At 49.9% G+C, this 14,454-nt stretch overlaps 1 protein-coding gene across 2 annotated transcripts in view; it reads left to right on the top strand.

The window, feature by feature from the left end:
* Positions 1–14,454, top strand: part of FTO (FTO alpha-ketoglutarate dependent dioxygenase) — a 428,971-nt gene that overhangs the window by 380,501 nt on the left and 34,016 nt on the right. The window lies entirely within an intron of this gene.

Below are 14,454 nucleotides of genomic sequence, written 5' to 3'. Positions count from 1 at the left end.
GGTGGGTAGAAGGAGGGACAGCAAGAGACAATATGAAGGGGGGTTTCTGGGGCTACTGGCCATCAACCAGTTCCCACAGGCCGAAGGAAGGTCTCATTCTCCCCCTGAGAGCTAGGAAAGGACTTTCCTGGGAACATGGGCCACAGTGTGGTTGAGGGAGCAGGCGGCCTGGCCCCAGGGACCACCTGGAATCAGCAGCCCCACCTGCTTCCTGCCTGGCTCCCCCACCCTCCCCCCCACCAGTCCTAACTCTCTTGAGAAAAGTGATCTGAAGAGATCCCCTTGCCCTCAGTTGCTCTTCCCCTCCCTTCTGCAACCCCCAAACCTTTCTTGACCACCTACCATGGCTCAGCGGCTTCTGTGAACCCCGGGCATCCAAGGGCTCCCCTGTGCCAGCCCCGTGCTGGGGGCGAGCGATACACAGTGACCGAAATAGTGGGGGGATGTACAGCATACCTGCAGATCAACAACATGATGGTTTCACATGGTCGTACGTCCCGGGAAGGGGACCCACTGGGGATTGACAGAAGGTGGCTCAGACCTTGAGATGGGGAAGCTGTCCTGGGGGGCCCTCCAAGTGCAATTATGGGGGTCGTCCCACCCTGCCACCTCGCAACAAGCCACTCCTGCACTGAGGGGGTGGCGAGTGCCTCTCCTGCCACCCCAGCCTCCCAGTCAGGGGAGCTCGCTAGGCAGAGAAGAGCGGGGTCATGGCATCACCTGTGACACAATTTTAGTAATAAGCTGCTAAATCCATCACCAACTGAATCGAGGGATGCTGGAAATGAGATTCCATAGGCCCTATTTAATAGACACCCCACATTCAGCAGAACAGTTTCTGTGTGTTTCAGGGGAAGGTATTTTCGAATGCAACTGTTGTGGGTTTTGTTTTGTTTTTTTTTCCTCTGCTCTAGTTAAGGCTGATTTTACCACTGGGCAAATTGCATACATTTGGATCCATGCCATGCTAAATACTGTTTATTTTGGAGATCTGTCAGAGGCAAGTGCACAGAAGACAGGGGGATTCTTATTTGAAAAGGCAATTCTCCTCCAAACAGATTGAGAAGGAGAGGAGAGAGCGGATCAGGATGTGCTGATGTGGTAATGCCATTTATCCAGTTTGCCTTTGTCACTTTGTGATTAAATGGTATTTTTAATTAAGTCTCATCGAGAGCCATAGGTACCACGATGGTGAAATCAATTTGACAGCCATAAAGGGGGAGGAAAGGCCCAGGAGTGTGTTGTACTGACGGCGGCTGCAGGAGAGCTGGGCTGCTTTAGGGCCTGGGGGGCGAGGGGCCAGGGGGGAGGGGGAGGTGCAGGTCATAGCTTCCTGTGGGACAGGGGCACCTGCGGCAGGCCTGAGTGCCGTAGGGAAAAGGAGACACTGACTCATGCTCACCTGAGAGACCCTGATACACATTCCCAGAGCGGCTGGGGACTCCACGCAGGGGTCTGCAGGCTCGGCCTCTGGGTGGTCTCCTACCAGTAAGGAGGAAGCACATGGCCAGCCCCGCGGGTGCTGCAGCCCGGCCCCCCCGGCAGCGCGGCCCACGGCCCTCCGTCCCCCGGGCCCCGCTGTTCGCACAGGACGGGCCCAGTTCCTCTGCGATCAGAACCATTTAGAGGCAAGACATCCTTCCAGATAACCTGCGCAGATCCCTGTCCCACGGTTGAAAACTAGGCCCCTCTCCACCCCCTTCCATTTATCCTGTTCCCATCGACCAGCTTTCCTTCTGACTCCTGGATGGCAGCAAGAGGCTTCTGGCGGCGGGCTTCCCCACTTTGACTCCGGGTCCGGTGCCTGACCCGAAGGCTGCCGTCCTTTTAAGCCTCTGTTTTCTTGTCTACAAAATGGGGATCATAGTAATGGATCTACCGCCTAAGGTCCTTGTGCAGATTCAATACGGTGCATGGGGGCGGGGCGCCTGGGTGCCTCAGGCGGTTAGCATCTGCCTTCGGCTCAAGTCATGATCTGGGGTCCTGGGTTCAAGCCCCGGGTCAGGCTCCCTGCTCAGCGGGGAATCTCCTTCTCCCTCTGCCTCTGCCCCCCACCCACTGCTGTTCTCTCTCTTGCTGTCTCAAATAAATGAATAAAATCTTTAAAAAAAAATACTGTGCATATAAAATGCCTGCAGCAGTGCCTGTTGTAGCAGGTCTTGAGAGCAGGTCTATGAGCTATAATGTTTATTATCCTCTGATAACCGTGGTAGCTTTGGGACTTGGGCAAATCACTTGACCTCCCTGGGCCCCAGTCTGTGTTTTTGTTTTTGTTTTTGTTTTTTTTAAAAGATTTTATTTATTTTATTTATTCATGAGAGACACACACACAGAGAGGCAGAGACACAGGCAGAGGGAGAAGCAGGCCCCATGCAGGGAGCCCGACGTGGGACTCGATCCCGGGTCTCCAGGATCACACCCTGGGCTGAAGGCGGTGCTAAACCGCTGAGCCCCCCCGGGCTGCCCGCCAGTCTTTGTTTATATAACAGGGAGGACAGTAATGCCTCGCTCACTGGATTGTTCCGTCCCCAGGATCCTGCCCGTATAGTGAGTCACATCGTGTCTCGTACTTAGTGCCAGAACAACACGTTACCATTTATATTTCCCCGTTTGCACCTCCCGGCTTCCATTTTTTTCTAGGCAGATGGCATGGAACTTCTTATAAATGAGATCCTATGAAAAATGATTCTTCACTCTTGCTTTCCTCCAGTGGGATTAGGTCACCCGCTGCAATTTTAGATTTGCTTAAAAAAATTCTTGCCATCACCTTCTAATGGATGATCTGTGTACAACAATTGTTTATTGACTGTGAATGTCTGAGCACCAGGGTCAGTCTATTTCAAGGGGAGGGAAGCATTAATTAACTTCCAGCATTAGATTCCGTGATTCTTTTCCAATGATGCAGTTCATGACTTTGCTTGCATTTACTTTTCATCAGTCCTGAAAGAATCGAGGTAAAATAGTTCTTCTGCACATGTGTGTCAAGCTAAATGGATAACAGCAGATACAGATCTGTTTGCCTGTCTGCACTTGCCTTTAGACAAAATTCATCAATTTTACAAAAGCCACTGACTAAACATGGCACCAATACAAATGAAGTGCTTCTAGCACAAGGGTTTTCCTGTTGCTTTTAATCTGGTAAGTGGGGCAGCTTCCTGCTGCGAGATGGGAAGCGCTGGCCTAGGTCAGCTCTGTGCCCCACGCACAGGAAGGTCAAGGCCGTTCTACAGGAAGTTTAGGAAAAGCACAGGGCTTCCGGACCGGACCGCGTGTGCTTAGAGCAAGTTGACCTGCTGAGTGAGTGACTGTCCGCAGGAAGCACCTCCGCAGTCTTGCTAGATATTAAAGATGAAATAAAGACCAGGGATTAGCATGCCCTTGGTGGCGCCAGTTTCAAGGGCATCCCGCCTGCCCTTCCCAGCTCCTGGGACAAGGGGAGGGTCTGCTGTGGAAAGAAACCCCACGGGAGAATCCCAGCACCCCCCGGTGCACCCCCACAGAGACAGCAACGGAAGGGCTTGTAGATGCTGAGGTCCGGTGCCCATGCAAGGAAGCAAGATTATGATTATTTTGTGAGACCAGTAGGATTCGGATGGGCAATGGAAGCACTGGTGTGCGTTTTCATCAGCCCTACTAGGGCAAGGTCCGTGTAACCTGGGAGCGGCGTATGGCTCACAGTTGAACACCTCCCCCCCACCACCACCCCCCACACACACACAAGCAGCTAGACCAGGGGGCACTGGAGTGGCCTTCTGCGTGACAATAGTCTCCAAGAACTTTCGAAATTTTTTTCAGACCCCGGGGCACCTGGGTGGCCCAGTGGGTTAAGCATCCAACTCTTGGTCTCAGCTCGGGTCTGGATCTCAGGGTCGTGAGTTCAAGCCCCACGTTAGGCTCCACATGCAGCATGGAGTCTACATTTTTAAAAAATCTGTTTCAGACCTCATGCCCCCTGCCAAAATCCCTGTACCCGCGGATAAGTGCGCTCAGCACTGGGGCACCCCCAGGTGAAGGGAACACGCTTTAGTTAGTTTCTTGGCAAAACTGTCATCTCCCTGCTGAAAACCCCCACTCATCCCTCCAAACAGGGAATCCCATTCTTCGTTTTGGACCATGCGCAGCTAACCTAGCAACCCCAAAGCCCCCCGGAAGGGCTGAGTCAATTTCTCAGAGTGGCTCAAGAGACCGCTCGTAACTCATCCGACACAGAAAACTGGACCTCTGGTCACCCCCTGCCCCCCGCACCCCACCCCCACCCCAATGCTTCAGACAGAGATTTCCAGTTGATTACGCCTTGATTAGAGTCGGGGAAAAGCAGGCCAGGTATATAGGATTCCCATTGTCCCTCCCTCCGCGGCTCCCGACCAGGGTCAGGCTGAGCGGCCCCTTGGTGAACATGTGAACAATCAAAGCCCTGTTTACCATGGACGTTTAGTTTTCTTTTCTCAAAATCAAAACAGAGTTTAGTAGGCAGCGTATTTCATACATGCCTCTTGATCAATGGAATGATCTGTCAGAAGCCATTAGAGCCCCCATTAGCTCGAATGCATTCAAAGCTCAACTATTGGATCGTTGAAGGGCCACAGTGATTGTTTTTAATATACTGTACATTGATTTCTCCCCGTGAGCGGTAACATAAGTTTGAAACTAACTGTGTATGACTAAAGCTTCATTTGCTGTCTCCAGTCCTCTGTGAGAAGCATGGTTTCACTTCGACCAGAAATGTCTGTGTATAGTTTTTAAAGAGATGCAGACCCTGTTAGATTTCCCAAGGTTTAGACTGGGTCGAATGGGGGGGGTTTTGGTTGTTGTTATTTTTTTTTTCCTTTCCCTGAGCTTTCTCCCATATCTTTGTGCCCATTAAGTGAGTTGTGCGTGCAGAATGGGAGAGGCATCCCTGCCAAGGACCTCAAGTGAAAGGCAGTGGGGGAAATTTTTCTGAAAGCATGAAGCCCCAGCTGAGGCCAACATCGAAGTGAATTTGACAGCCTTGGGCCAGCAAAACTCTGCCCACACAAAGCAACAGAAGTGTGGCTGAGTCAGGGGCCTCCTCACTGGGGCATAGCTTGTCGAGCTGAAGGTGGAAGCTCCCCAGGTGGGGAAGCTAGCCATGCCCTCTCCCCCGCTCTGGCCTGCCAGTGGCTGCCATACTGCCAACACTTGTGTTGACTCGTCTTCTCAGCCTTTGCCAAGTGGATCCTTCGAACACTCGATTCCTTCCTAAATGCCAGACTCTGTGCTAGGGACACAAGGTCCGTGTCCTCAAAGTCCTGTCCTTGACCAGCATTTCTGATCTCAGGCCCTCGCTCATTTTTACACACTGTACCCGTTTTACAGATGGGAGAAACTAAGTTATTGAAGGTGAATTCTAGAAACTGGATTTTAAGCTCCTGGTATGTACTAAGATTTGGGAAGAGTATGAAGATTCTTGGATCCACCTCCCAAATAAACCCCAATATGTTGAAGAAGAAGACAGCTCCAGAGTGCTCACAAGAACAAGAACAGCCTACCCCTCCAATTCCAGCCCAGAAAGAAGAAATTCTGATAGTCTAGAAAATAGTTTGGTTGCCATTAATTCTCATTCCCCTGGGCCACAAAGGTCCACAAAATTTTGGCGATTTTTTTTAACTACCCAAACAAGCCATTGGAATTCATGGTGCAGGTTATTAAAATCAAAGAGGCCAAGACTGATCACCCCAAACACACAGGCCAAGCAAAAGTGACAAGAGCAAAATGCAGAGCAGGAGTCAACAAATTACAGCGTACGGCCAAATCTGGCCCGTCACTTGTTTTCATAAAATAAAGTCGTGTGGGAAGGCAGCCACACTTGGGTTTGTGCATTGTCTATGGCTGTCCCCTCACTCCCGTGGCGGAATGGAGTCGTTGCCACAGAGACCATAGGACCCACAAAGCCTAAAATATTTACTACCTGGCTCTTTACAGAAAAAGGATCGCCAAGCCCTAGACTCACTCCGAAAATTAGCCCTACCACCGGCGATTGTGCATGTTAGGTGATTAACATCTTGTCCAGCACTTAGTAATGACTCACCGGGTATAAATGACGACGATGAATCTTATTACGGTGTCCGGATCCAAGCACTCATGCCAAGACCGCTCTCCATACAGCAACGTGGAAAAAAAATAGTGATGATAAAGGCGTTCCAGGGCAGCTCTTTTAAGGGGAGAAACAGAACCAAGAGCCAAACCTAAGGCTCTTCCTGAATTCGAGAAGCCTGAGCCATGCGGCCGGGGAGGCCAACCCGGGGGGTGGGGGGGGTGGCTCTGGGGCCGGCGTCTGGCCTCAGCAGCCGCAGCCTGCCCCTCCAAGTGGGACTGCAGGGCGGGCCCCGGGGGGCCTGGCGGGGTGCTCCGGCCCGCGTGCTCCTGGGCCCAGGCTCGCGTGGTCCCGATGGCTCACGAGGAGAGGTGGGGGGGCCTGGTCCATGATTTTTTTTTCTTCTTCCAAGGTGGGTGCTGGGAGGCAGCGGGCGACGCTCCCTAAGGTGGGGGGCTGACCCGTGTGTCCTCACAGAGGGTCAGCGCGGGGGGCCTCCGGCTCCGGGAGGGACTTCCAAATCGCTCGCTGGCGCGCGGACGTTGGAGCCGAAACGCAGTTGCGTGCCCGTTGCCGTGTCCTGCATCCGTCGCTGTGCTGCTCCTCCTCGCCTCCCCGCAGCCCGCGCTGCGCCTCCGCCGTCCAGGCCGCGGGCGGCCCCTCTTGCCACCTCAATCCTTGACTCGCTTGCAAGCCACCCCACGTGGATCCTTCCCGCTTGTGCCATCCCCGGACAGTTTGGGAATATAATTTGACTCGTCAGACTGGGCTTCCAGAGCGGACCACGGGATGCTGGAGGGCAGAGCTCACAGCAGCGCTCTTGACTTCCAGGTTAGCGCGTCCATCAAACTCAGGAGGACGCTCCCTCCCCCCAAACCTGTTAATATTTATTAGCTATCAATCGAGCGAACCTTTGTCTGACATGTAAGAAGTACCCCGTAAGCATTCGTTGGCTGCCCGTTGGAGTGGAATTCATCTGACCGTCACCCTGCTGTCCAATCTCCACTCCACAGCTTACGTATCTACCCCTGACCTCTCTCTCCAACTTCACCCCCCAAAATTTGCCTCTCGCCTGTGTTTTGTACAACATCTGGACCCTTCCGTGGCTCCAGTGCTGTGTCTTACGTGTGCGGGCCCCGGGCATGGTGGGCCTCAGTGGCAGGCCAGAGGACAAGCCGAGCCTGGTGGGGCCAGGGAGCCTCTGGCCAGCAATGTTCATGTCCCAAAGACACATTCGGTCAAGGAGGTGCCAGTAGGTTAGCCAAGGCTTCTGAGCTGGTGTTTGGGGCATGGCAGCAGGGGTCTCCCAGAGGCAGAGGAAGCAGCCCAAGGACAAGCCGGCAAGGCCTTCTCCGAGCAGCAGGCCCTGGGGATCCAGGCCCAGCACAGCTCCAGAGAGCAAGATCACAAACAGCAGACTGCCTGCCGGGGCCCGCGGAGGTCGAGGGAAAGCTGGAAGACCTCAGCGGACACAGACTTGGAGCAGTGGGCTTGGGTTGGCAAGACAGTTGCAGACCCTACTGGCCTGGGGTCATAAAGTTGGTAAGACACTGCTCTCAAATCATAGACATTTAACCCAATCTTGTGTGCTCGGGAAGGACACACAAACATAAGGGCTAAATGGCCTGGTGATTCCCTCCCCAAGTTACACTCGGGGTACACAGCCTGGAGGAGTCGGGGGAGATGGGACCAGAATCCCTGTTCCCTCATTCTGGAAGTTACCCGTGGCTTAAATCACAAGCCAGCTGCTACACCTGGTGCTCCATGTAAAACCACAACATGTTCCAGCACCGGAGGAGAAACCCTGCAGAGCTTTCTCCAAAGAGGACATACAGGTGGTGAATATGCCCATGAAAAGATGGCCAATATCATTTGCCATTAGAGAAATGCAAATAAGCCACTGACGCCTGCGTGACTCAGTGGCTGAGCATCTGCCTTTGGCTCACGGTGTGATCCCGGGGTCCTGAGATCAAGTCTGGCATCGGGCTTCCTGCGGGGAGCCTGCTTCTCCCTCTGCCTGTGTCTCTGCCTCTCTCTGTGTCTCTCATGAATAAATAAATAAAAACCTATTTTTTTAAAAGAGAGAGAAATGCAAATAAGACCACAAGGTATACCCCTACATATCTGTGACAATGGCTGCCATTTTATTTTATTTTATTTTATTTTTAAAAATATTTTATTTATTAATTTATTTATCTATCTATCTATCTATCTATCTATCTATCTGTTTGAAAGAGAGGGTGTGAGCATGAGCAGGTGGGGCAGAGGGAGATGGAGAGAGAGAATCTCAAGCAGACGTCCCGCTGAGCTTGGAGCCCGATATGGGGCTTAATCCCATGACCCCGAGACCATGACCTGAACTGAAATCAAGAGTCTGACACTCAACCAACTGAGCCACCCAAGTGCCCCTACGGCTGGCTGCCTTTTAAAGGTAGTGGTATCACCTTATGCTGGCAAGAACGTGGAGGAGGGGGGTCACTTACCCATTGCTGGTGGGAACGTAGAAAGGCAGAGCCGCTCTGAAAAAATAGTTGGGCAGTTTCTTATAAAACTAAACAGTAGTTAGCACATGACCCAGCAAGAGCACCCAAATTCATCCCCCAGGAGGCAAATCTATATTCACACCAAACCTGTACACACATGAGCTAAGTAGCTATTCACAAGAGCCTCCAAATGTAAACAACCTGCAGTGAGTAAATAAACGTGAGTACATCCACGCCTCGGAACACTACTAACCAATAAAAAAGCAATAGGCTACCAATACGCACAGCACCTTGGGTGGGTCTCAGGGGACGTATGCTGAGCGAAAAGAATCCAATCTGTTATACGCTGGAAATGTGTATAAATAAACGGTTCCATTTATCATATGACCTAATATGAACTAATAAAAGCATAGAGCTGGAGAGAACAGATTGTAGTTGTCGGAGGAGAGGGACGGGAAGGGGTGGCTTCTCAGGGGCAGCGGTGGGAGCCTCGAGGTGCTGGAACGGCTCTGCACCTGGACCGGGGCGGTCACGTGAATCTACGCATGCAGTTGTGGAGAACTGCCTGCACATGTGCACACCCACACACACACACGGGCACCCTGGGAATTTGGAATCACCTCCCTGGATCCCAGCTCTGCCAGTTTCTTGGTTTTGATGCTGTGTATCAGCTACACAAGATGTTACAATCTGGGGAAACTAGCTGGGGCTCCCTGTACATTTTGGGGGCAGCTTCCTGTGCTGAACAGGAGCCCCTGGTTGGCCCAGTTGGTAGAGCATGCGACTCTTCATCTCCGGGTTATGAGTTCAATCCCCAACAAGGGCCTAGAGCTTACTTAAAAAATAAATAAATAAACAAAAAGACAAAAGACAGCACACCGAGTTGCAGCATGGCAGCCCCCCAGGGGACTCTTAGGAGTAATTGTACGTGATTTCATGAGTGGACCCCTCATAAGAAGGGACTCCACGCCGGCAGCACAAAGCTCGCTCATGCCTGTACCTCAGGACGACGCCCGCCCCGTGGGAAGCAGCTTCCCTGGGTGCTGCTGCTGTATCCTGGTGACTCCTGCCGGAAGGAGACCCATCTCCCCCGTTCACTCGCAGGACACTTTGACCTTTGGTGACCTGAAATGGCCTGTTGGATACGCTGGCCTAGGCTGTGCCCGAGTGTCCTTGGAGCCCCGTGCATGGGACTGGTAACCATCTGCGCCGCGCACAACGTGAGGTACGCTGTCTCACAACATGGAAACACATTGTGTTTTCCAGGTGACAACATTTGGGCATGGACGGGCCATAGAGGGTGCCCCAGATGGCACAGCTAGGAGCTGGCAGAGACTGGATTCAGATCCAGGCTGTCTGGCTCGAGAGCCAGGGAGCACTGGGCCTCCGGTGCTTGACCTTAGCACCATTTTCGGTTCTGCCTCGGTCCTTGGTTCACCAGACATACCAGAAACCAGCTCTAGTAGAGGCAGGAATAACTTAGAGTTGCGTGCAGCCTCTGCCATTTGATCTCCGGGTTATGAGTTCTCTGTGCCCCCACTTCCCTTCTTTTAATTGGGGCTCCTAAGAGCACCTATGATGTAGCATTGTTTGAGGGGTGAAAAAGAGAAAGTACACGAAGCTTTTAGCATACTGCAAGACTCCCCGCAATTGCTCAAAAAAGAGAAACCTAGCTTTTCCAGTGAGAAACTTTGCCTTTTGGGGCTGGGTGGTGACTTGGGGCACGGGGGCAGTTTCTTCATGAGCATTATTGTATAAAAGCAATTTCTGATCTCTGATGAGAAACAAAGGCACTAGCTCATGAAGCCCGCACTGTGAAAGCAGTCGGTGCCCTTCATAGCTTGGAGGCCATTGAACAAACGCGTCCCCTCTGAACGAACTGGGCGAGTGAACAGCTTTCCGGCATCAAGTCTGCCAGGGAAGGGGGGTCTGGGAGGAGGACCCCCTGTAAAGATGGCAGGGATGCTAGGGCGCATGGATTCTGAAACTATTCTAGAAGCTACCCTGTAGGGTTTTAGAGTGAAGTTGATGGATAACACCACTCCCCCAAATTTTTTAAAGGATATTTAAAAATTTGTGCTCAACTTCACAGAAAACTGGAGGAAACTTTTTTTTTTTTAAGATTGTATTTATTTATTAATGAGAGACACACACAGAGAGAGAAACATAGGCAGACGGAGAAGCAGGCTCCTCCCAGGGGGCCCAATTCGGAACTTGAACCTGGGACCCCGGGATCACACCCTGAGCCAAAGGCAGATGCTCAACCACCGCTGAGCCACCCAGGCATTCCTGGAGGAAACTTTTATATATGTTCTCACCTCTCTGATCTCATCTCCTATGGCCCTGTCCACTCCCACTCTCAGCCCCAGCCATCTCTTTCTGCACTGTTCACTCTGGCTTCCCTGCACCAAGAACTCACCCACTGCAGAGCCTTTGCAGGGACTCTTTGCTCTGCTGGCACTCTTCTCCCAGATATCCACACAACTCCCTCACCACCTTCTTCTTCTTCTTCTTCTTCTTCTTCTTCTTCTTCTTCTTCTTAAGATTTTTGTTTATTTATTCATGAGACACACACACACACACACACACAGAGGCAGAGGCACAGGCAGAGGGAGAAGCAGGCTCGATGCAGGACTCGATCCCAGGTCTCCAGGATCACGCCCTGAGCCATAGGCAGACACTCAACCACTGAGCCACCCAGGCGTCCTGTCTCCCTCACCTTCTTAGGTTCTTTCTCAACGGTCACCTTCCAGTGAGGCCTTTCTTGACCACTTCTATTTAATGTCTCTGACATCAGGATTCAGCAGTGACGTGTCATAGTTTAATTTGCAGTGTTTTATTTCTTCTTTTTTAATGATACATAAAATAATGTTGTACCTTATAATCAAGGCAACTTTGAACTGATGAAATATGGTGTTTAAAGTGTCCACCACCCAGTTATTCTAAAGTACAGGTTTCAGATGGACTATTGATAAAGATAATAACGTAAATTCTTAATCTGCAATAAAAGGATTCCATTTGGGGTCAGATAACATTGGGGCGGGGGACATGGTGTCTGCAGTTGGTTCTTAGTGCATCTGTGCTGGAGGGAGGGAAATCTTTTCATCTATTTATGATTCTTGCTATTCTCTTTAAAATCTTTTCCCTGTCTTCTCTCGGTTTCTCTTTTCTCTAATGCTTGCTGGGGGGATTTCTTTTTCTCACGCGAATGTTAAAAACAACAATAATGCAAAACCTTCACAGTGACTCAGTCTTTGAAAACTGACATCAAGGTGAATGTCTAGAGGAAATTTGGGGCTTGCTGGGGCCGCCACGGGCAGTTTGCATTTAAACAAGTTGTGACTTTGATTTAAGAATTTGGCTTGATGGGTAATATATCCAAGGCAGGAGATGATGTATATATACTGTTTCCATCAGAAATATCAAGTTCTGTGTGTGATGTGTTTATTTCTCTGAGTGGTTATGTATTTAATAAATAATGTGTTTCAGTGGGGTATTATTTTCATCTCGGTGTTTAATACCTCCACAATATGTCTCAGATTCGGGGTTGAACGGCACCTCATAAATTATGAGCTGTTATTAGCTGCTTTCTGGTTACATCTTAATTATCAAGGCTGAAAAGACAGGGCAGATTTTATAAGCATTCATATTTTCTGTTTACAAGGCTTTTACTGGCGTCTAATAAATTTAATTACCTCTAATAAGAAGAGGAAATGAAGTTCTATTTAGCAAATTCATAGCTTTGAAATGCAGCTTGTAGCTTTATGAGCCTGGCAAGCCCCAGGAAGGTGAAAGCCATTGAAGGAAGCCGTTGAACCTGGTGAAAGCCAGGTTAAACTAACTGCAAAACTGCTAAATTATTTTTTGTTTCCATTTTATTGCTTCACCTCCAGGGTAAACTTCGGGCTACTTGATAAAGCAGCCTCGCAGGAACTTAAACTTTCCATGCCTTAGCCCACAGGGCCGAAGCAGATTCCTGTAGTAGAGGTGCATTTTTCAAACATAATGTGAAATTTGGGAAATTGATCGTGTGCTGACCTACTTATTTCCACGAGCTGTTCCTTCCAGACTCCTTTGTTTTGCTCATATTATAAATCTATTGTTCTTTTAGGAGCCCCCACCCCACCCCCCGCTGCTAAGGGGGTGGAGGGAGGAGTCAGTGCCAGGGAGACGAGACGCAGGGTGCCAGCACCTCCACCATCTGAAATAAAATCCACAATGAACTGGATTCGTGGGGTGCAGAAAAGACGGATGATGCAGATCCACCTCTTCCTACGGAGGGTGGGAACACAGAGACTCCAGGCTTATCGAGATCGTGTTTGGGGAAGAGAGAGCCTAGAAAATATTTAAACACTTAGGTTATAGGGCATCGGATGGTTCATTTGGATTTATTTTTGGGTCAGATGTCTTCCCAAACTACCCTTTCTGGCAGCTTGATTTTCATTTATTTGACTATATGGGCAGGCGGACCCCTGGAGAAACCATCCTACTTGTGAGAAGTCTTTCTTGGTCTTTCTTCAAAGACCTAAAAACAATTGTGGCGTTAACAGGAAGGCGCAGTGGATGAATGCGTGTCTCGGACAGGTGTCCTCGGCAGGAGCACCTCTCTGGCTGTGACTCACTGCTTACCCTCCTTCCCTCCGTCCAGAGTCCGCAGGCTCATCACGGCCCCAGGGGCCCGTCCCTTCTCTGTCTGCCACCTCCTTATTCCAGCTCCTGATAGTTCCACTGGGACAATGACAACAGCTTTCCCCTGGGTCTTTCTCTTCCAGTCTGGCCTTTCTAGGCTGTTCCCCCCAGCAGTGACCACAGCTAGTTTCCTCTGAAAGAGTAAACGTACTGCCACACGGCCCTCTGGTCCCCAGGCACCTGTCTCATTCCTATCCCTGCACCCAGCTCCTCTTCACCCTCAGCCCCACCAAGCCTCTGCTTCCAATCAGAGGATGCTTACTATTTTCCGAATACACCAGTCTTTCTAGCAGGGCTAAATACCTTCCATTGGTGCCTTTGCCAGAGAGGTTTTAGTGATTTTGGCATCAAGGCTTGACTGCAGTGGATTTAAGAGTGAAGACAAAGTGGCTGCAATGGAGAGACCATTTTACTGCCTCAATAACCTGTATAAGAAAGGAAGAAAAGAAGGGGCTGTTTTTTTTTAACCTTATTTTATGTGCATACTAGCCATTGATTATTTCCTATAAATTGCCTGTTCATATCCTTTGTCATTAAAAAAAAAGTTCAGTCCCTTCTTTTCATTGATTTACAGGAGCTCTTTGTATATTTTGGACATGATCCCTGTCTTGTATGTGTCACAAATAATGTTTTCCAGTCTATCATTTGTCTTTTAATGTTGTTTATGGAATCTCTTATCATATATGGTCTATTTCATCATAAATAAATGTTTGGATTTTTAACATAGTCAAATCCGTCAGTGTTCTCCATTGTCATTTCTTTGTTTCTGTCCTATAAGCTCCCCTTATTCTTCTCTTGCTTTTTTGTTTTGTTTTATGCTTGTACCTTCAAATCTATAATTCATCTTGCGCTTCTCTTAGTGAATGTGTTAGAGAAGGTTCTGACTCTTCCTCCTCTCCCCACAGTGTGTCCACTTGTCTTGTCTCCCCAGTCAATGGACAGACAGTACTTTCCCAAACTGATATGAAAGTTCATCATTTTAATATTCTAAATTCTAATTTTTAAAGGAGAATCATCTTGAGCATGTTTAACAAGATGAAGGGAGAATACAGCATACAGGATGAGACTGAAGAATTCAGGAAAGCTCAAAGATGCTAGAAGAAGTCTTGTTCCGGAAAGGGAGGGAACTGGATTGAACAGCAGAGCTTCATCCTGAGTGGAGACGCATGTCCACATGAGTAGCATGACGGTGACACACAAGGAGCTGGGATGTTTACATCGAAGGCC

Source organism: Canis aureus, chromosome 5 (assembly GCF_053574225.1).
Source record: "Canis aureus isolate CA01 chromosome 5, VMU_Caureus_v.1.0, whole genome shotgun sequence".
Lineage (NCBI taxonomy): Eukaryota > Metazoa > Chordata > Mammalia > Carnivora > Canidae > Canis > Canis aureus.
This window is presented reverse-complemented; position numbering and strand designations above follow the sequence as displayed.